We start from the raw sequence: 22,629 nt of genomic DNA, 5'->3' as shown, positions 1-22,629 counted from the left end.
AGATTTCTTTTATTTCATTCACAATACGTTTTACGAGATTTTTTTTAAAACTACATAGGTATTATTTTTTGAGTCTTAGTAACATTCCAATAGTACTTGGACTACCTAATATTTATTTCCATTGGTATATGTACTCATAATGTTCTAACCCCGCCTTCAAACGTTATCGATAGCCACTTATCTTATCACTATCATTTTGAATCTATCTCTTCGTGAAACAAAGTTACCTACACCTTTGTTTAACGTATAAACAACATGATTTTATATAAAACTGTTGTAAAAAAATAACTTTTTCAACTCTTTATTACTTAAAAATATCAAAATAGACATGAGTCATGTTTTTATATTCAATGTTTTCATAGTAGAGGCCCATACATATTATGATATTTATTTCAAAGAAAAAAATCCTAAACATCTCGTTTCTAAATATCAGTCTACCTCCTTTCATAAAAATATGTCTTACATGAGGAGAAAATAAAAAAGGCTAAAATCCCCACTAAGAAATGATCAACACTGCAAACTGTAATACTGTCATCAGATAAATATTCATCTGATGACAGTAATGCATTAATACGAATGATGTGTCTCGAAAAACTTCGACCTTCGTCGCAGCTACGTGACGGTCAGGCAGTCTGCTGTCTACACTTCACTGAGCATTATCAAAGCCTCGGTGACTGGTACAACCTCTTTTGTGTCCCAAAACTCTATTCAATACGCTTTGGGGTAGGTTTTGTTTGCATACCCAAATTCTAAAGTAATTTGAGAATACACATTTTAGTTATTACGTCTGGAGGTCAAGACAGACATATTAATATATTATGCAAATGCTATACACGATATAGAAACGAATTTTAATCCTTGGTCAAACTTAACCGTCTTATAAAGTACACAGTTACACAATAATATCGTCTAAAGTATCAATTAACACATTTTTATTTAATGGTTGTTTAATACGATATTCTACGGATAAGTTCTAATCAAGGATTGAAAAATCCACCCTAAAATCGACTAAACAGTTTGCATAATAATATATCAATCTATAATTCTGATCTGAAACTTTTTTCCTCGACATGTTTGTGAGGAGCGACCTCGATATTGATCCTCCGTTGCTGCATTGAATTGATTTCATTCATTCGGCGAATGTACGTTTCACTATAAAAGACAATTGTTTTATTTCCTGTAATTCTTCCTCGCTGGTTATGGGAAGGGAATGATATCAATGTTATGGTTGCTTATGCTTGCTATTTTATTATTATTGCAATTCCATTGCAGTCTATGTTAAATAAAAACAAGTAGATAGTTAATAAACTTAATAGTGAAACTTTACAACGTTATCATACATTGATATCCTGAACAAAGAAATGGCTGAATTGTTGTTTTTATTGATGATAAACATTGGGATAATAGTAAGCCGTAGTAAGGTCCATAAACTAACGACCGATCTAGTCTATTTGTAATCATTGCTCATTCGGGCTTCAGTAGGCTCCATTGAGTCGGACATTAACTAATAATCGGATTCTTAATCATGCCATTGTTACTTTTATAGCTATAAACTGTATGCTAATTACGAACACAAAATTACGCTTATGACGTCACAAAACCTTTGAAAGTACTTTGTATACCGCTGATTTCAAGCCACGGCCGTACTACCACCTCGAAAAAGTAATTTAGGATAATTACAAACGTTTGTGTTAAAATATACTTTAATATCATACAATATTGTGTTTTGTGGGTCGTATATTCTACAACAATATTTGACGGTAAAAAGTTAGTACAGATTTCGATCATTCATTCTAATCGTTTCAAATCCTTATAAACAGAATAATGAATGCGCCAGTAATCCCATTTTACGACTATCCAGCTGCTAGAACGCAAATTGCTATAGATTGTTTTTTGAAAGAACAAAAACAACAAAGCAACAAATTTACTTTGTTTGCTTTTTGTTCAGTTGAGACTCTACCTACCAAATTCCTCATTCATTTACTCATTTCTTTGTTCGGCTCAACGAAATGTTATTTTAAGTCAACTCAACAGTAAAATTAACTTATTCCGGATAAGTTCTTTGGAGCGTTTTTTTTTCTCGTATTTTCCAAGATTGTAGGAAAATCTTAGAAATAATTGATTTGAACAATGATGATTTTGTGTAATTTTTGTCTGACTACATCGTCGTATTTGTGTGGACACTTCTATCGATAATTACTTATGTAAGCTTGAAACAAAATTTGTCTTTAAGTATATTTGTAAGATTCGTAGGTGGTTTAATGTAGAGCCGGCGAACTTTTCTACTTTACATTCAATAAAATGATACTCAAGCCTAGTTATTTTTATCTCAATTGTTTTGTATAGTTTGTAGACCAATTTTAGTTCGTCATAGATTAAGCCAGGTACAGACGTGGCGTAAGATACATTTTCTTTATTTTGACTATTAAATTAAAAAATATCTCAAAAGCTATATTTGACATTAATGTGAGCAAATATTACACAATTAATTAATAACAATCATAATATAATTACCATTGAATTATTCACCTATAATTGCTATGACTAGACGCCAGTTAAGCGCATGTTACATAACAATTTATAAGGAAGTAAATTGATGTGTGCTAAAAGCAGCTTTAGAAAAACATGCTTTGTTTTCTGCGGTGTTTAAGTTATTTATGTACTTTAAGAGGATTAGCTATAGGAGCTTAAAGCGTGTTTTATAATTCTTTTAAGTAAATGATCCACTGCATTTATATACTTTAGGATATATCCTAATTTGATAGTATGTTGAAACATACTGTTACAAATTTGACACGAATAACACCACTAAACATTTTTAATGAGTAAAAAGCATTCTAATATTATAATCTATAAAAAGCAATCATTCTAATTCCTTGCCAAATTATTCTTCTAGCAACATAGTTATTTCTTTTCGTACAATCAATAGACGTTTAGGAAATATTTTTATTTCTTATAATACGAAGTCTTGTCATGTGTATGTCAACGTGTAGCCCTGTGTTACAACAGTCGAGACTGTTGATTCGTTGATTGTATAAATGTGTAAGTGTCCTTTTAGCTCTTACAGTACTTTTAAATCGAACCTCTAAATAATCAAATTAACAACTAAATTTATAAAAACGATTACAGTTGTACGCCTCCATCGATAATAGAAATGTCAGTTAAAAAGTATGTATAAATATAGGTACACATATCTAATAAAGCTTTGATCTTGTTTGTGCAAACACAAAAAAAATGTACAAAATTCTCTCAGGCAAGATCAATCCAATGAAGCGTACAACCACTTTATCGGCTGTTCTGAGAATTGCAAGGAACATTCCAGAATTCAAGTTACTGAACCTCCATTGTGCGTCGCTCGAAATAGTTTTGTATACATTTTGATACACGGAGTCCCTTGCAATAAAACACCGTAAGGATAACGGTATACGATTTATTAAATAGCTACGGATTATGTTCTTTGACCGCATTTGTTCCTTAGATATAATAATTTGTTCCTATTTTTTACCGACCGATCTCGGCAGAAATTATACTTTTTTATCTCGTTTAAGTAAAGAAGTACTCTCAAATTATTATTATTTTCTTTGAGCCAACAATCGGCTATAAATATGTACGAGAGACTGCAATAAAGATTCGTCTACCAACAAATTAACAATTTATCCTGTTACGTATTTAATTGTATGCAGTAGTATGCTGCTCTGTTGATTATGAACGACTATAGAAATCATTGTAATGAAATCATTCGGAAACCATATTCAAAAATTATAGAATTTTTTTCTGTAATCTGTGCTCTACATTAGTGATACCTAAAAAGTTAATCGTTTTAATTTTCAATTAAAAATACACTCTTATTAAATTATGAATTATTTAATTTAAGCACATTTCAGTTTAAATATAATTGATTATCATATAGAATATTCGCACGGTGAATAGAAACGTAACATATTTAATTATTCTTTTTTAACACCGGGTTACACAAGGCTAGCTCTTTTTAAGGCAGGTTAGATAAGTTAATAAGATAGTTAATAAGCTAGCAAGCTAATATTTCAAACTCTGTAAGCGGTATACACTAGATTAACTTCTAAGCTAGTCGGATAGTAATACCAATAATTTTACTATAGTAGCTTGTATACTAGCTTCGTGTGCCCGTGACGTAGAAACGTAGTTTTCAGTTAAAGCTAGTAAGTTGGTACAATGCGTATAGTTTATTTTTCTGAGGCTTGAAATTTTTATTATATAGACAGTTATATTAAAGGCATTGGAAAGAGGCGGAATTTGCCATCAACCATACTATCAAGTCTACCTCGCCTATAAAATTCAGTCTTAGAAGTAAATTTTCCAGTTAAATAATGTTTCTTTTTCGGATACAGTTCATTTTTTACCTTTGGTCACCTCACCCACTACAACAGTAGAGCTTTAAATAAATTAGTATCTTATATACTGTAAGCAAAGATCATATGCCAAGCCAGGTCAGCAAGGATGGTAAAAAATTAGCTTATTGTCCTATATTGAAAAACTCGACTAATGTAATCCGGACATTAGAAAAGAAGTGCCATACAATTACTTTCTAATGCCCATTTTAGCTACTCTTATTAACCTTACCAATCTTTACATGTATTTTATTTGATTAACAACATACTTAGACATTAGTATTTATTCGCGTTTATTTAAAACCGAGAGGATGTTCTATTTTAGGAGCACATCTGCGTCATTCAATCTATTATCAGTAATACCAGTTCGATCCTTCAATCAAATTGGTTCATTTACTAGTTAGGTATGCCTGGATTTAATTGATATTAAAATGTAGTTTACGAAACTATATTCGCCTTTATAAACTGTATACGAATCGAACGCTAATTGGGACTTTCTAGATTCTTGTTATTGTTCTTTCTTTGTGGTTAAAGTTAATACATTATGATACTACCTAGCGTTATCATTTATGTTTAGTATTTTTTTTTTATTTCGAGTATATTACATTAATACCTACGTGTAGAATCACACTGCTGCGAAAGAATGGAAAGCCCAGCCCGAATCTTTATTTTTTTATTTGAGTAGGGAAATCTTGCATAGATACCCATGGCCAACGTGAAAAGGAGCCATGGGTTCAAATTCCTACCGACTAAAACTCCACTGTGTTCTGTTGAGTCGCTTTAGTGAAGGGATCATGGGAGCTGGCTAGTAAACGTTCGCGGCCGCTTCCGTCCCCCTAGAGGAATACAGTTTAAATTTATTCAAAGCAAGAGTGAATAGTCTCTATCTAGACAGGCATGCCTATTCATATAATGTATCTTTTCTTACCATCAGGTGGGATTGCTTGTATATCTAATATAAAAAAACGCATAAACTATTTATCCACGAAAGTTATTTCTAATTATTATTTTGAAGTCTACTCAAAACTGTTCAACATTTATGTGATTTGCAATTTGTCTATTTCGTTTACCTAAGGCTCGTGACTCGTCTATGTTCTACTGTGACTATCAAAATGCATTCCCTGATAACCTCAATTTTCACAGTTATCGCCCAAAAACTCATTCTATAGAGTCAATAACCTGAAAACACATTCACTATAATTACATCTGTGTAAATATTGTTTAAAATGGCAGGTGAAAGCGAACTCAATATTGGTATAAATTATTAAAGCATTTTGAATTTCAAAAGAAGAGGAACGAATACCAATACCGAAACAAAGTAGTTCGAATAAATAATCCTATTAGAAAATGATCCTAAATTATATTAAGAGTAGTAATGTGCTTAAAATACCTACAGCAAATTATACTACATAGCGAATAAGTTAAAATTATTCGTCAATTCCTTATTAATTTACCTATAGCTGAGACTAAATACTCTCAGGTTATTAGTCATTATTTTTCCTAATCTTAGGTCGGTAATAAGTTTAAACAACTCTATATACCTATCGCTAACAATCTTTCCCATTAGACACGCGGTTTTGTTCCGAGGAATGTTACAAATTAGAACGCAGAAACTTTATTCATTACTGGCCTTATCAGAGGAATGTTTCATCCAAACAATAAAGTGCTAGAAAAACAAGATACCTTACTCCTTATATCCTCTGAGAAGCCGAGTCTAGAGATAAGGTGGGTAATGTACACAGCGTTAACTCTTAGAAACTCGAGTTATGCTTCTAGTTGAATTTTAATTTTGAGTCGACTAGATTTGCCATGAATTTTTATAGGAAAAACATCAAAGGAAAGACTCATTTAGCTCCTTAGTTTTATTGGCAACAATTGTTTGAAGGAAAACATAAAACTTGGAACAATTTACATGCATTTTTTTTTCTTGTTAGTGAAGGTTTACGGAAAGGCGTGTCACCTGTTGATAAGCAACAAATGACGGCCATATTTATGTCAGACGCAGATGTGTTTCCCTTATAGTTATTAAAACAGCAGGGTGGAAAGACTCTTTCTTTTTTACAAAACTTCTTTGTTTTTTAAATTGATTTCCGTATATTTACCTAAGTTATTTATAAAAATTATTTTTAAAATACGTAGATTTTTTGAATAGCAATACACAGACTTACGACATTTATTTTAATGACTTTTAATTATTATCTTATATTGTAATTAAAAATATACGTTGGTTCTATATGCTTCATTAAATTCAAGACTGTATGTTGAATTTAAATCCAACTAAGTACTGTGTGAGCATTCTTAGCGTAAACCAGCTGTTGAAGTTAAATCGATACATCATCACGATAGTTCAAGGTTAAATCAATATATTTCACTGCAGATCTAAATTGCGACGAATGAGTTACCTCAACCTGGCTATGTATTCTTTTAAAGTTTTATATTTCAGTCTCCATAATAAGAGGACATAACTCATGACATGTTTATAATGTTATGTCTGTTTTTACTGTCATGTGTTTTTACTTTTCATTATTTGAAATATCAAATGACACGACGATCATGCGTGAAATCGTCCCGCGATTGCCAAACGAACCGGGATTATTGAAATATATTGAACTATACCCATGAACCATCTCCATAGTAAACAATTATATAGATGCGATGCTACGCTTGGCAACCAGTGGAAGTGTTTTCAGTGACCACACTACGCTTACAACAGACCATTCAACTCGACCATGTAATCAGTAGGCGTGTTTTTATTTCTGTGCGCGTCGGCGGCAAATAAGTATTAAGTAAATATTTAGTATCTAATGGAGGTCGTCCGACCAGTTCTATAAGTCAAGTTTTTACCACAAATGAATTATTGAAGGACCCGAACATTTATTTTTACGTGAGCTATAAGGGATATAGGTTAAAGTTAAGCTTTCCTTTAGCTCTTTATGTGTCACTTTGAATAGATAGTAATTCTAGTTATTGTGCATATATTCTATTTATTTCTTCTTACTATTATTTATCATGAATGGTTGCAAATCTTTCGCGTTTTATAGTCGCTACGAATATATACGGTGATATCATGCGAACTATGGTTCTCGCGGATATTTAGTATTCAAACAAGGCTGGCTTGTCCCTGTAATGTGAAGTGATAAAAGCTAAAATGCTACAAGATAAGAGGCCAAAATAACGGGAATCTTACAGCTCTCATAGACCCTTCTCAGAATGCATCAACATCCAACACTATAACCGTTTGTTTGTAGGTATATTGTACTGATTGTTAGCGCTTTGTGTGTTCATTGATTATCATTATACTTGGTAAATAAGTAAAGAAACATCTTAGCGTAGATCACGCATATTTCTTAACACTGCTTGTACTGAAATAAGAATATAATAATTATACATTACATTCCAAAGCTCAAAGTCAGTCGTACGATCCAATGGGCGGTCTAAGGAAACTCAAGTAATGTCTAATTTGTATGACTTGCAATTATTAGGTATTAGGTATCGCTTTACCTCTTTCAATAACTACTAACGTTATACATACATATAATTAAGATAATGACAATAAAAATTGTGTACGTTCTTAAATGTAATAAAATTATTTCGAATAATTTAAACAGAAAATAATGGGTGATGTTGCGTATAAAAAACCGTTATGCAAAAGTATTTGATATGTCATAACGAAATATGTAATGGAAAATTTCCGTTCAAATTGTCAATATTATAAGTAACTTTAGAAACAAATTTATTTTTCCCAAGAAACATCTAAATTCTAGCAAAACTTCTCAAGATGTAGGTAAACATTTCGTATAAACACATTCCAAGAAAGTACAAAGTTATTAACTCTACTTGTATTTAGCGTTTGAGGATTTATTTATAAATCTATTGTTAAATTTATTCTCGGCGATGACGTGTCTTAAACGATATTTACATTGTCATTGCGAGTGTTACCAAATGAGAAATAACTATTGTAGGTAAAGAAGACGAATTAAAGGCGAGATGATTCTTAAAAAAATAAAATTGTACGAAACCTTGATAGATTTATCACGTGTGATTTTGAAACGATGTTGAGGTGCCCAATAATAATTTAAATGAATGTAACTTAGTTGTCGCTTGTTGTCATACAAGCTATGTGTTTACTAAATTAATTGAAAACAAAGCAAACAGTGCGTTCAGGGAAACTGCAAATGCTATGTAAATTCCAGTTGACACGAGATATGAGTGTTCATGTTCAACACTTCTTTAAAATTCAGCTCCGATAAGCGCACGAATAATGCCTGCAAATTTGATTCTTATCGTATGCTGATAGAAGCCTAATTTGCGTACGAATTTATACAAGTCTTAAAATACGGCGAGTCGTAGTGTGAATAAATTGGCATACAACATCGTCATTTGCCTATTCAACACATGTACGTTAGAAGATTAACGATTTGCCTCCGAGGTTGATCAAACAATGTTTTTTTGATTTAGGTACACAGGGCGTTCGATGATTGAATAATATAATTCATGCGTCCTTGATTTCTATGTCATTACTCGTACATCCTTACAAGACGACAGTTTTAAAGACAATTAACGCGTGACTTGAATCTTCCAATATAAATACTCATAATTAACAACGATGGCAATCAGTATTTTTATGTAAAATGCAATTACTTACCATACTGGCTTGTATCTACCTACACGTTTGTATCGACGACCTCAAAATGCAAGGCAGTTTAATATATTATCTGCATGTTTATTCAACAGAAACGCAAAGTAAATATTTTGTAAGCATTTTGAGTACATTAGACAAAAAACAGACTATATAATGTTCTTTATTTACAAAATTTATCAATGATGAGAATCGTTATTCATTAAACGACATTTATTCAAATCTTTTGATAGTATTATTTTCTTATTAAACGATTCCTCACGTTATGAGTGGGGGTAAAAGTTAGTACATTTTAAATTCTACATAACAAGATTGAAGTACCAGAAAGCGTGTCACGTAGTATGACATCGTAGGTCACACCGTACAAGGGCCTGTGAATGGAGTGCTGACTCAGCTTAATCAGCTTCAGCTCAGGAAGTGTCGATATTTTTGAATTAAAAATCAAACTGTTTGTTTGTTATGTTTTTGATAAGTCTACACAATCCACATGGAATGATGACATTACCTTTCGACTATTCCTATCTTATCGATATAACGTAGATTTTACAGATATTTAAGCAACGTTTGTATTTTAAAATCGTATCGTTTTTCCGCATATATATTTTACAAAGAATAAACTGCCCTGGACAAAAAATAATCCTGAATGGAATTTTCGGTTTTACGATAAAACAAATTACGAATGCAGATTGCGTCAGCTACTGCGAGCAATGGGAAAATCCCTTGAAGTCGCTCAGTTTCCTCGGTAACTACGTAACTGCATGCGATTTCTGTTATTGCAATCTCTTTCAAATTCACGTCAGCCGCCGTCCACTGATATTCCACTAGTGTCTAGTACCAAATGCGACCACTTCGCATCATTCGTATTTATAACTAACGAACAAAAAGCTCGCCCATAAGCGTTAGAGGTTAAAAACATCTGTTTATACTTGAAATAATTCGTTGTACATGCGGCTCCAACGTTGAATGGGTGCCGCATACGGCAGCGTCTATACATGGGTTACTCACGTCATGTTGGCCTAATCTAGCCTTCGCCCCCCTCCCCCCTTTCCTCGTGGCACGTGATAGACAGAAGGCACACTAACATAGTTATATTATGTAGCTTCATAATGCACAAGACATTTTTAACGGTGCTATAAACATCCGCGAGGATTTACTTATGCTATAAAAATAATTGATCTCTACATGATAAGTAAACATATTGTAAGAGATAAATTTTACTTTATAATTCTAGAAAATACCTTCTAAAATACGATACGTTCTGCATTATATGCGATAATTCGTATTGCAATATTACTTGATGCAAAAACAGTTGCTCGTTGTTTGTATCGAATATCTGGTAATTAAAGTATAACAGTTACCACAAAACCAGTTTCATAATACCAGAATTCAACAGTCGTGGCGTCATTGGAGCCAAATGTACTCATTGAAAACTCGAGCGCAATCGTGACGCATCTTTATGTGAAAGTAGAAAACTTTCGGTTCCGCCGTCCACATCTACGCTTGAATTTAAACTTTTGTTTCGAATATACCATGATACATGCCTTGTTTGTATAATTTACATAACGATTTACGGTTCAATTTAAACGAAAAAATCCTATCCTACTAATATTATAAATGCGAAGGTTTGTAAAGATGTGTGTGTGTGTTTGTTGCTCTTTCACGCAAAAACTACTGAACCGATTGCAATGAAATTTGGTACATAGACAGCTGGACAACCGGAATACCATATAAGCAACTTTTTATCCCGATATTCCTACGGGATACGGACTCACGCGGGTGAAATCGCGGGGCGCAGCTATTAACTTATAAAGATGTGTTCAAAATTGACAGAATGTAATGAAAGAACTACGTAAGTATTAAGTACTTTTTTAAATACTGCGATTGGATACAAAGTGTGTTATAGAAAGTTTCCTGACATACAAAAATCCATTAAACCTTTCCTTAAACGACCTATAAAATAGGTCAATGTCCCGTCACATTTCCTTCAAATGGTAACCATAAAGTGTGACACAATGACGCACCACGGGTTTTCGCATTGTCTAACCTTTCCAGGGCTCTACTAATGACGCTGTGGTAAACTTTGATTGATTTTATTGCTGTCGACCCCCCGCAACTTAATTCACGAAACCGGAATAAAAAGAACCTTGTCGTCCCAAATATCAACACCATTACAGCATTATAAACTCTAAACACTGCGACGTATTTTATTCATTTATCGTTTTATATAAATGTATGAATGTTCGTTACTAATCCATCGTTGGCTATGATCAATAATTTAGAAACATTTTCCGTTACTAAGTAATTAACCTATGGACTCGAAATGTCAATGTATGGCAGTTTGCATGCAGCATAATAACAAAAGCTAGGCGCCCTCAATACATATTTGGCTTGCAATAACACCAAACATTAGATCGCTCTAGTTTCTTGAATGAGTAATAGTAATTTTGCGGTACACTCATTTAGCAACAAAACAATAATAGTTCGAAGTTTGCACTCTTTGTTAAAGCAGAATCGAGTTTTAATTGGCTAGCTAGCGAGCTTCTACAATATTTGAGCCCTACGCAACGATAAATTAAAGTTTAAATATACATAATATTTCATCTGCTTTTTCAAATAAGTAAGTGAGTTTCTGTTCACATATAATCAGCCAAGGTCTCATGCATTGAGACCTAACTCTTCTCAACATATAATCTACGACATGACATATTTAATTACAATCGATCTGTTTCACTCAGACTAGCTATTAATTGCATGTCTCAATCATCAATGTCTGTGCGTGCGAGCGAGATGCCCATAGTCTAATATCTCTTCATTTGCGCAATTTATGTGTCGTAAGGAGTTTTTCTCATAGCGGCGGTCACTGTCTGCGGCCTGGAACTGGTATGGCTGGTTGCTGGCTCACACCTGGCTTACGCATATGTAAGCACTTTTTATCATTTTTTGCCAAACATCTTTCGGTTTTCGTGGAAATTAAGAGCAAGGATACAGTAACGGGGTCGAGCCACAGTGTAGACAGATAATTAATTGTCGTAAAATTATCTATCATGGTTCCGATGCGATAAAGAAGTTTTTTTTTAATAAGATCTGTTCAATATGTCCTTCAATTAAAGCTTCAAATAACGGACGATAACTTTATTCAAATTATTTTTTTATATCGTTGCTTCTAAATTGAGATAGGATATTAAAAAAATAAGTACATATATTTACTTCGAGGGACAAATATATATTTGTACGCTTCCTAGACAATAAAAACGGTAAGCTCGCATCACAGACATCATTTTAAAGCATGACTCACTATAACGAGCGGTTTGTTAATACGGCAAAATTCAATGTGATCAGGGAACCGTAAAATAGGGGATATAGACTGAGTACAATAGTCTATATCCGTCATACGGGTCAGAAAATATTTAACGGGCATATAGCATCGGATTTCATCACAAATTTATAAGCCCTGTATGCTCCTGTTTAGATAAATGCACAGACAATATGTTTATAATGTTTATAAAACTGAAATAAATAACTTTTTCCTTTTGCACAATTTACGTATTATTAAAATAAAGATATTTTTCAAATGTAGAGTTTTGGGTAAGGCAACTTAAAAAGTAAATAGTCATGACAAAAATTACATAATACACAAGACTTTTCAGACTTATCAGGATAAAAAGTATCTACAACTAGCTGTAGTCTGCAGCCTCATTTGCGTGGTACCCCGGTAAAAAAAAAATAGGTAGCCTATGTGCTAATCCAAACTATAATCTATATCTGTACCAAATTTCATAAAGATGTAATAAGCGGTTTTTGCGTGAAAGATTAACAAACATCCGAACATTCTTACAAACTTTCGCGTTTATACTATTAATAGGAATTAATTTTAACCTGTCTTTTAAATACCTATATTAATAATAATTTATTAACATTTAAAGCGAAAAACTGTCACAATTATACGTACAATACGTTATGTTTGTCCTTTTTTGCATTATGTAATTAAATTGTATTAAAATAAAAGTTATATGAAAATAAAATTAAGGTTACATTCAATCCAATATGGTAGCGGTGGCCGAAACACAAACGCACCGACTTACAATAATTAACATAAATTTATTAATCAGCCAGCACAGGTGGTTGTAATTTGATAACGCCCGAAACTACAGGCTCTCGCAAAAACAACATTAGGTACAAACAGGTGTTGTAGTTTTGTAATAATTTGAATAATCTATATTCGACGTTGTACGTTGGAGGGTTTAGTGCTCCTTGTGGGTTAATAAACACACGTTTTTTATGTACAAACTGTTTTGATGCTTGTTTCTCTATAGGATCTGATAAAACATTAATTCTACAAACGTCATAAGTCCCTCCACAACTAACTCCCATAAAATCACAATAAGATTAACCGCGCCTGGTTAATAAGAAGTCGAAATATCTCCTACTATACCACGCTATTATGAGAATTTCAATTAAGGTAATTTATATTGTTTATGATTCTTAAGCAAGAATCAAACGTAGGTATATTATAAATAGATACAATAGATAAAATTTTATTGAGTACACTTACACGTCACTTAATGAATTTTAAGAATTGTCTTTGTATTATTTTTCCACCTTGAGAATTTCATTAGGTACACGTTTTCCTCTCATAGCGTTCCTGTTTACATGAATTAGTTTATGTTGCTAATTTACATGAAAGAGTTCGTCATGTCATGCTGTTTGTACGAACAGCATACATTGTAATAGTGTGATTTTTTTGTGGTAAAATATTAATTTACCTACTTATCGTCATTTATCAAATATGGTGAAGTAAAATAGCTAGGTTTTTATTTATTTCTGGACAGTTTAATATAAATATGTCACTTATTCACAACGGAATCTAAAGTCACTTGATAATTAAAATAAATATTAATTTTATAAATTGTCGATTCGAAGGTTCACAGAAGGTTCTCAATTCGATTGTATTTTGTGTTTGTTCCTTACCTCATAACTTTTTACTGGGTGAACCAATTTTGAAGATTCTTTTTTTCATTTGAGCTGTTACTTCCCATTTACATTTAGTATTTCTGACAAGTTGCAAGCTGTTTCATATTTTGTTAAAAATATTTATGTTATGAATAAGTCCAAACTGTGAATGGCATTATTGCATCTCCACATTTTCGCTGCAACCAATGAGAGATCGTTTGTCTAACACAAATTCGTTTGAAACCAGTTAAAACCAGATATAACGTAACTATTCAGTGGAACTGGTAAATGACACAGTATTGGTTATATTAAAATTAAATATAAGCGAATGTTGTTCACATTCGATTGATATAGCCAGATGTTTTTGCGTCTAAATATCTGTTATTTGCATTTGTCAGGCAAAGCGTTAATGGTTTTATTCTATTATAATTTTTATGTACCTAAGTGAATTTAATTAACCTAAGTAGATTTCACACATGTAAAAATTCCATAAACATTTACAATGTAACTAGATTCAAGAAAATTAAATTAAAATTAAAATATGTATTTGATTGGATAAAGAGTTCTCACAATATTAAATTAAAGATGAATATGACTAAAATAGTTACTGTATATTATATTCTTATTAATATCATACCATCATAGCGAGAAAATAATTAAATTGGTGTTTTAATCAGGAATAGCTATTTGCATACACTTTCAAATACGTTTCAAAATATTACTTGTTAGTTTTATCATTTCAATTAATCTTTTATTCATTATACTTATTACGCTTTATTGGGAATAACACGATGATAATCTTTAACAATTATATGTACCATTTCGTTTACAGCCATAGGTTTCTCTAGCTTTTTTCTAGACATAAAATTGTTCTGTTTCTTCGTGAAAAAGAAAGACAAGCAACGATGATTTTCCCATGTTTTTGCATTAATAAAAAATATGTTTCGTCTAAAAATAGTTATGTGTGGACATGCAGTCACATGATATAAATAAGATTATAATTCTAGCATTGATAATTATGCGTAAACATTGGCACGCCCAAATTAAGTTCATAGATGGTATTATATCTTCTGAGTGCTTTTGTTTGTCTAACAAATACTCAATAGCGCACAAGAGTTATGCCAATATACGAATATGCATACGACACATTTTATTATTTGAATTAGCTCATAGAAAAACGTAAAATAATAAACAAAGGGAGAAAAATTGAATATTCAGCTTTTCCAGATATTCTTTATTATGAGGAATATCCATTTATCCAATTTCAATACATCTTTTATTTAAAAAGTGAATTTCCATGGTATGTTGGATTATTTGTAAGACCAACACTATTATTCATTCATAATCAATTAATTAATTGAATTTAAATGACTTAATCGTCTGCATAGCTCTACATTATTCTAATTACAATCAATAACGCTAATGGAAACTAATCAAAAACAGTTTCCATTATATTTGCACTTGGAACACAAAAACATGTATTATCGGATACCTATCATTCACAACTAAGGAGTTCGGAGATATCTGAACACTTCAAGAGATAATAGCCGACATAAGATCTCCTTTCTTTCAACAGAGCTCCTTCCAATCTGCCGTTGCTCTCTTATCTAATACGTGACAAAATACATTTATATGTATGTATTCGAAATGCAAATTTGCTAAACCTTATCCCACAATATTGACTGATTTTCTTCATTTCACGGAAACGTTATCTTTATCAGTTTGTCTTAGAATATTCTAGACAATTTTATTACCCATTGTTTTAAAAGTTCATGCTTGACAATAAGATAAAACGAAACATGTCAACGGCATGAAAAATAATTCTTTTGTTGTTTATAAGAAATTAAAATGGACGAGGAAAAGCTTTGTTTAAAATGTTAGGGATTTTAAAAAGTGTGTCCAATGTCTACATTCTTTATTAAACAGCAATTAGGTTTAAAATTGTAAATGACCGGTTATTCCTACTAACTAGACTCCATCAAAATAAATATGGACTTACAGTGGAATTAAACATTTTTAAGTCTATGGTATTTAACATTTTTGACATATTCTTTTATGAATGATTGAGACATTTCATGGATGATTACGGTGTAGAAAAATATAAATAATTATGAAACTTAATCACACATAATGTATTATTAGCTGTTGATCAGTACATTGAGGTAAAGAATGTGCTTGACGTGTACTCACACAACCGCAACAACAATTACTTCTTTTACATGTTACAGTGACATATGAGTGTTTTCAAATATGAGCGACGCGCCTACCCCGCCCACAAGGTCCTTCTAACGTTAATAAATAAGATTACATTACACATTGATTAAATTGACCTATTCAAAGAATGTGAACATTTCAAAGGAGTGTCTTATCTTTAGTCGTTATTCTATAAGGGTTATTTGAAATGTCTGTCCTTTTATTCATATAACCAAGTTTTAATAATTACGCTGTAAAAATGGTTCTCCATTTTAATTGACTTTTGGGCTACAATGCTTCTTCATTTTGATATGGTACAAATTAAAATAGTTCAAAATTATGCAGAAACCATTCACTTTTAATTCAAATAAACACACTTTTATTTATTCTTAGCTTTATCATCCTACTCGCAAATTTAATAATCTACCATAATTCTATAATTCAATGAGTCAAACATTTTTTGTACCGTTTTATTGATACTTATGTCTCATGGTTGCCATCTAAAAGTTTACCGTTGTCAAAGGTGTCTACCGTCATTTTGTCTGTCACATTATTATTCACTTCGCGGATATACTTTACGACCTTATTCGTTCAAGGCGACCAGAGTTCTTATAATCATTTTAAAATTATTCATGTCTCTTAAGCGGTTTACGATTCGTACGATACTGTTAACATAATATTATCGCTACATATTATTAGTGAAACTATTTTAAGCATAATGTAGGAAGAATAGAAAACCCTACCTTTAATAATATGTCACGACGTACTGTCCCTACATTTTCTTTCATATTTTACAATCAGCATACCTACGTCTGTAACCAGTTTTGGTACTTACCTCATTCCTAGCCTCGAGTATTGTTCATGTGCATATTGGCGCATCAATATCGCAGTCTCGTATATTCTACGATGTATTGATGGAGAATCTAGATTCTATCTTTTGATATTGAATATAATATCGGTACAAATAATTTTATTTTCAACCGACTTCCAAAAAGTATAAGAGGGAGGTCTATTTTCGTCTGTACATAAATTTTTGTGTTTATTCATCGATAGTTTCCGCAATTGTAAACGTCTATAATAAAATATATAAGTTCGAAAGGGTAGGAATCTCAAGGAGATTGAGGAAACTTGCTAATACTGTAATAAAAACTTGGAAGACTATGTTGACCCACTTTCCGATTTCTGATTGGGAAAAATATGTAAGTATACATAAAAAGTAAATTTAGTTATACTAATAATGCAATTATCTAGTATTATAAAACTGATCTTATGATAGCTAGAAGGTGAAGTGGAACTCTTAATTAAATCTTAGATTTTTATATTCGCTACTATTTGAAGTCATTGTCAGCCAAACCGAAGGTAGCAGATGTAGTAAAAGCTGTAATGTATATCGTAAATTTCATTTAGTTAGTATGTATTCTTACTACCAACATATGAACATAGTAATGTAGGCATGCAGTAAGAACTAGAGAGATTATTGAGGTAGGTATCAATCTACTATCTACTATCTATTGATAATAAAAATGTGTAGTCATTCAAAGTTATAGTCAAGTTTTTACGCCAGTATTGTGGAAACGAGAAAGATACTTGTTAAAAATCTTAAATAAACACTGTAAACATCAGTCAGTGATGCTAAAATCCAGATATCCGTGACTCATTAACATGAAATATAACGCCATTATTAGAACGGACAACACTAAATTGTATTTGATATTACCGTGTTATATTTTTATTAGCATGTGGCTCTGGAATAAATACGAAGATATGCGTGTATACCTTTACGAGTATTATATATACATATGATGTTCATTATTGGACCAAATTTTGAGTATATTAATTTTATTTGAAGTTATATACCTTATAATAGAGCCAACAACCGTGCTCAGTGGCGTACTATGAGAGAAGCCTATGTCATGTCATCAAAAGGCTGATAATGATTATGATGATGATATACCTACATAACATACTTAGAATGAATTTAATCCTACGAAAAAAAAGTTTAAGAACATAATAAAACATCGGTTTTATTTAATATTAATATTATTCAAATTCAAATATCGGCAGGTTAGCAAAATACTTTGCTGCTTTTTCAAATAGGTACTCGACGATATCACATACAAAATTTTCAAGTATATATATAAAATCTATCTTACAACACTTTTACAAATCTTTTACAATTAATTGTATTTCCCTTTTTATTTAATTTTAATGTTCCATTAATGCATACTGCCCTGTGTTTACCTATAGGCGTGTATACTTATATATAAGTTGGAATATCTCTTCTAAACTTGACGGCAACTGTTGTATTGAAAACATAAAATAATTCTGTAGGTACTGTTATACTTTATTATAATAGTACCAACAGAATTATTTTATAGAATAACATAAAATATGCCCTACAAATGACTTCAAGTGTGCAAAGAGTTCTGAGTCAATAACTGCTTTGTTCTTTTAAAAAAATTGTATCTAATAGTTGTTCCCTTTGTTCTAGGTTCAATATAAAGAAGTCGCTGGGTGGCTGAACGAAGTCATAGAGGTATGTTTGAAAAACAAAAGATTTCATACTGATTATTCATTGGTCCTTACATAGTTATAACTCTGGTGTTAGTTTTCATTTTTTTATCATAGTTTAGGAACATTAGACTTCTTGTGAATTCAAAATAAATAAAAATAAACGTACACGTACGTATTAAGTAACTAGCTGGCCGCTCCGGCTTCACCCATGGTACCTACATAGCTTTCCTCAATAAATGGTCTAAGTAACAAACTCCAGTTTTATATAATATTAGTATAGATCTACACCAACAAATGTGATGATATCTAAAGAAGAATAAATGATGGGACTTCGCTTGAAATCCACATATATATTTTAAATTTATTGATTTTCGTAAAAACCTTTATTAAAAACGGAATAAACCATAATCCCTAATTCAAACTTATTTATAACTATAAAATACCGTTTGACCCTATCGTAAGCATAGACTAGTGAGAAATATGACGAAACAATAGTCGTTGCGAAATAGTCACCATTAAGACCTGGTGAAGTCGTGGGCGACCAATAATATAATCATCAATAACTCCATATACGTATTTAGTTCTTATTGCAATCGCTATAAAGGTGAAAATACATAAATAAAGCGAATTATCTACAGACGACTTTTGTAGGAACAAATTCCTTGGCTTGTCTCCGCAAACATTGACAGTAACGTGCGTAAAACAGGCTCGAATGTTTAACTACTTTGACCCGTATGTTTGTTGGAATAGAGTTGATTAAGGTTAACACAACATTAACAATGCCCCCATTGCAAATTGTACCATGACGCGATCTTGCAATATTGCTCTACCTACCTTTATTATCCTGGAGATGAATTGGCCCACAATTTACAAATGATGCTGATACATGTGCGGCAAATTAAAACAAATTGTCTGGCCGGGCATACATGATGATGTGCGTTATAATCAACAATGAAGTAATCTCCGATAGTTTGTTGGAGGTTTATTTCATCCTTTGTGGGTTGAATAACCCTTCAAGAGAACCGATTAACTAGAATACCATAGATGATTATGATGGTTAAAGTACGTTAACCAGTTGAAAAAACAAATTAAAAATACAAATATCAGGTAATGGACCGCCCTTTTTATCCAAACTTGACCGTTATAGAATATTAGGTATTTATTTCTTTAGATTTTCCTTCACGAAAACCCTTGTACAAAGGATTTTGTAGGCCAAAATAACTTTAAAATATGCAGTATTGTTAACGAACGATATAGTTTGAATGGGCTCTTTCCATTGAAGCGAATTGCATCGCAATTTTTATTTCTCATTATTACTACACAACAGAGTTCACATTATAAGTACGGAAGTGTCGCCCCGCCGTGAAATGGGGTCAAGTATGGGATTATAAAGTGTATTATAATAAATCGGCTATCGTACTAGCGCCTGCAATACCGATATGCATGTTTGCACGCACTGGAAACTGTCGATTGTATGCTAAATGAAGCTATACTTCACTCAACGTTCCATCGCTTACAATTTATGATATATAACTGTATGTCAGATTACCTTACCTGTTTAGAAGAGAACTTGGTTATTAAATTGTATTACTTGTAGTCCTATCCTACTAATATCATAAATGCGAAAGTTTGTAAGGATGTGTGTGTGTTTGTTACTCTTTCACGTAAAAGCTAATGAACCGATTGCAATGAAATTTGGTACGTAGATAGCTGAACAACTGGAATAACATGTAAGCTTTTTATCCTGATATTTCCACATTCCCTTGTGGGTCAAAAGAATGTTTTATAAACATTGATAGAGCGAGTTGTTTTTGTAACATGTTCGATTTTATTGTTTTTTGGATTGTTTAGACATAAGCGATAATCAGCTTTATCCTATCCTTCAGTTTTACAAAAATACATATGTGGGGTAAAAAAGCGTAGGGAATAGGTATGTGGCAACTTGTAATACGTAGTGTCTTAAATTATTCAACACAGAAATTTTGCTTCAAAAATGGCACTACGTAGGTATAGTTTTTTTTTATCAATTCATAAAATTCTAATTTTATCGAGACGTAATTCAGTCAAACCCTCGACATTGTTCTAACGACATACGACCAAATATTTCCCAAAAGTTATTCTAACTTTCGAAAACAACGAAACAGAAATATATAATTGCATTAAATAAAAATCAATGTTTATTATGCTGCATGGTATCTTAACTTTCGCGTTAGTCTTTTATTACCTTCGGCCATTTACAATTTCACTTTTGACGTAGAAATTTCATATTATACTGCACGGATTGTAATAACATTTATATAATAAGTACTTATGCTCTACGAATTACTCAATAAATCGTACAAAAAAAAATTGAACTTTATAGCTAGTTAGTTTTTCGGTTTAGAATTACACAAAAAATTCACCCTCATCTATTCTATATATTCAAAAAAACCGCAAGGTAAAGGTACTTTCTATATAAGTTCTGGATTTTCCAATCGTTAATTTGTATTGATAAATTCGTTTTGTCCATGTTAATAATAATTAAGATAATAATAATAAGGATCGTAAACAAGGAAATGAGACATATCTCGATCGAAAAGTGATTAGTCGATCCAATGAATTATTATGAAATTGCTACAAAATATGCAATGCAGTTGGCACTGGATAGAGAAATATATAATATACTGTTTTTAAATTACCAATAACTATTCCAGCTTCTCCGTTTATTTCTTAGTTTTATACAATACCGAAATAGACATGTCACACTGGAATAGTGTGAATTTTAAAATGAGACTAACTCTTGCTTGTATATGTTAAACGATTGTGCAAAATTTGCAGTTGCTCGCCTTTCTAGTCTAGAAAATGTCTGCTACCCGGGTCACTTACCTGCGTACAAACATTCGTACAATGTACGAAAGTTGCAAATACCGTCCTACACATATAAGTTTGTGTATTCGGTGAATGTGAGTGACGAGCATATGTCAATATTCATAGACAGAATATGACGAAATATACCTTAACTCTTATGGTTAAGACAAGATCAATAAAATCATGTATTTTTATCACATACATATTTAGATGCACTTTTAAAATATGGCCATTCGTTACATTTAGCACGTGACATTGAAATAATATTCTACATGGAATGATGTTTGATTCAATAATTAATACATGTAAATACATGCATGCCACATGCTCCTGAACATATGGATATTACTATGCAAGCTGGTATCGACTACAAATCTTCAAACGGATCTCACCTGCCTTTTTGCTTCAGATATTATCAATGCATCAAGTATTTTGCAGCGAAAGTCCATATGAACTTTAGTGTTATTGGAACACGTAAACGCAATTAAAAACCGGTCATTTTGTTGCCACGTGTTTTCTTGTTTTTATAAGCCGTGCTTAACTTCATATATATGTAAATAAATAAGTCTAAGGTACACTTAATGACGGTACTTTAACGAAGTTTTAAATGGATAACCGTTACGGGGCTTTTCTAATTTGATGAGCTTAATTTTTAACGGGTCTCTCTGTTTCCTTGTACTTTTAAACATTCAGCTCTTTTATGAGAAGGGATAGACATGAATATTTTTATATAAATATAATAATTATTTGTGACACCATTTTGTGAGGCTTAACACAAACTATTAACTCTCCAATGAAATTTGGATATCATCTAAAGTTTAGAATTAACAAATAGAAAAATCATAAAGGTATCCTGATAAAAATGTTAAGAGACATATGCTATTATTAGGTAACGACGTTATGACGTTGTCATCGCGTCTGAAAAGATACAAGACCGAGAAAAAGATAAGATAACATATATACAATTATGAAATTTAAATTCACGACTGGTGCATTTTACATATACTACGATGAACTATATTGCAAGTAATACAAGCTACAGCTAATAGATAGTACATTTCGTCCTTAACAGCAAGCGTCGTATATCTCGTAATGTAATGAGAAGTCGACAGATGGACA

The 22,629-nt window shown here is 31.8% G+C and overlaps 1 protein-coding gene across 2 annotated transcripts in view; it reads left to right on the top strand.

Annotated features, from left to right (window-relative positions):
- The window catches only part of LOC119829575, a 28,045-nt gene that overhangs the window by 904 nt on the left and 4,512 nt on the right, over positions 1-22,629 (top strand). For both annotated transcript variants that reach the window (XM_038352147.1, XM_038352148.1), the window contains exon 2: positions 18,641-18,685. The gene's annotated coding sequence lies outside the window, so the exon portion shown is untranslated. The remainder of the gene's footprint in view (positions 1-18,640; positions 18,686-22,629) is intronic.

This window comes from Zerene cesonia, chromosome 10, assembly GCF_012273895.1.
Source record: "Zerene cesonia ecotype Mississippi chromosome 10, Zerene_cesonia_1.1, whole genome shotgun sequence".
NCBI classification, from domain to species: Eukaryota; Metazoa; Arthropoda; class Insecta; order Lepidoptera; family Pieridae; genus Zerene; species Zerene cesonia.
Note: the sequence above shows the minus strand (reverse complement) of the source record. Positions and strands in the feature narration are given on the sequence as shown.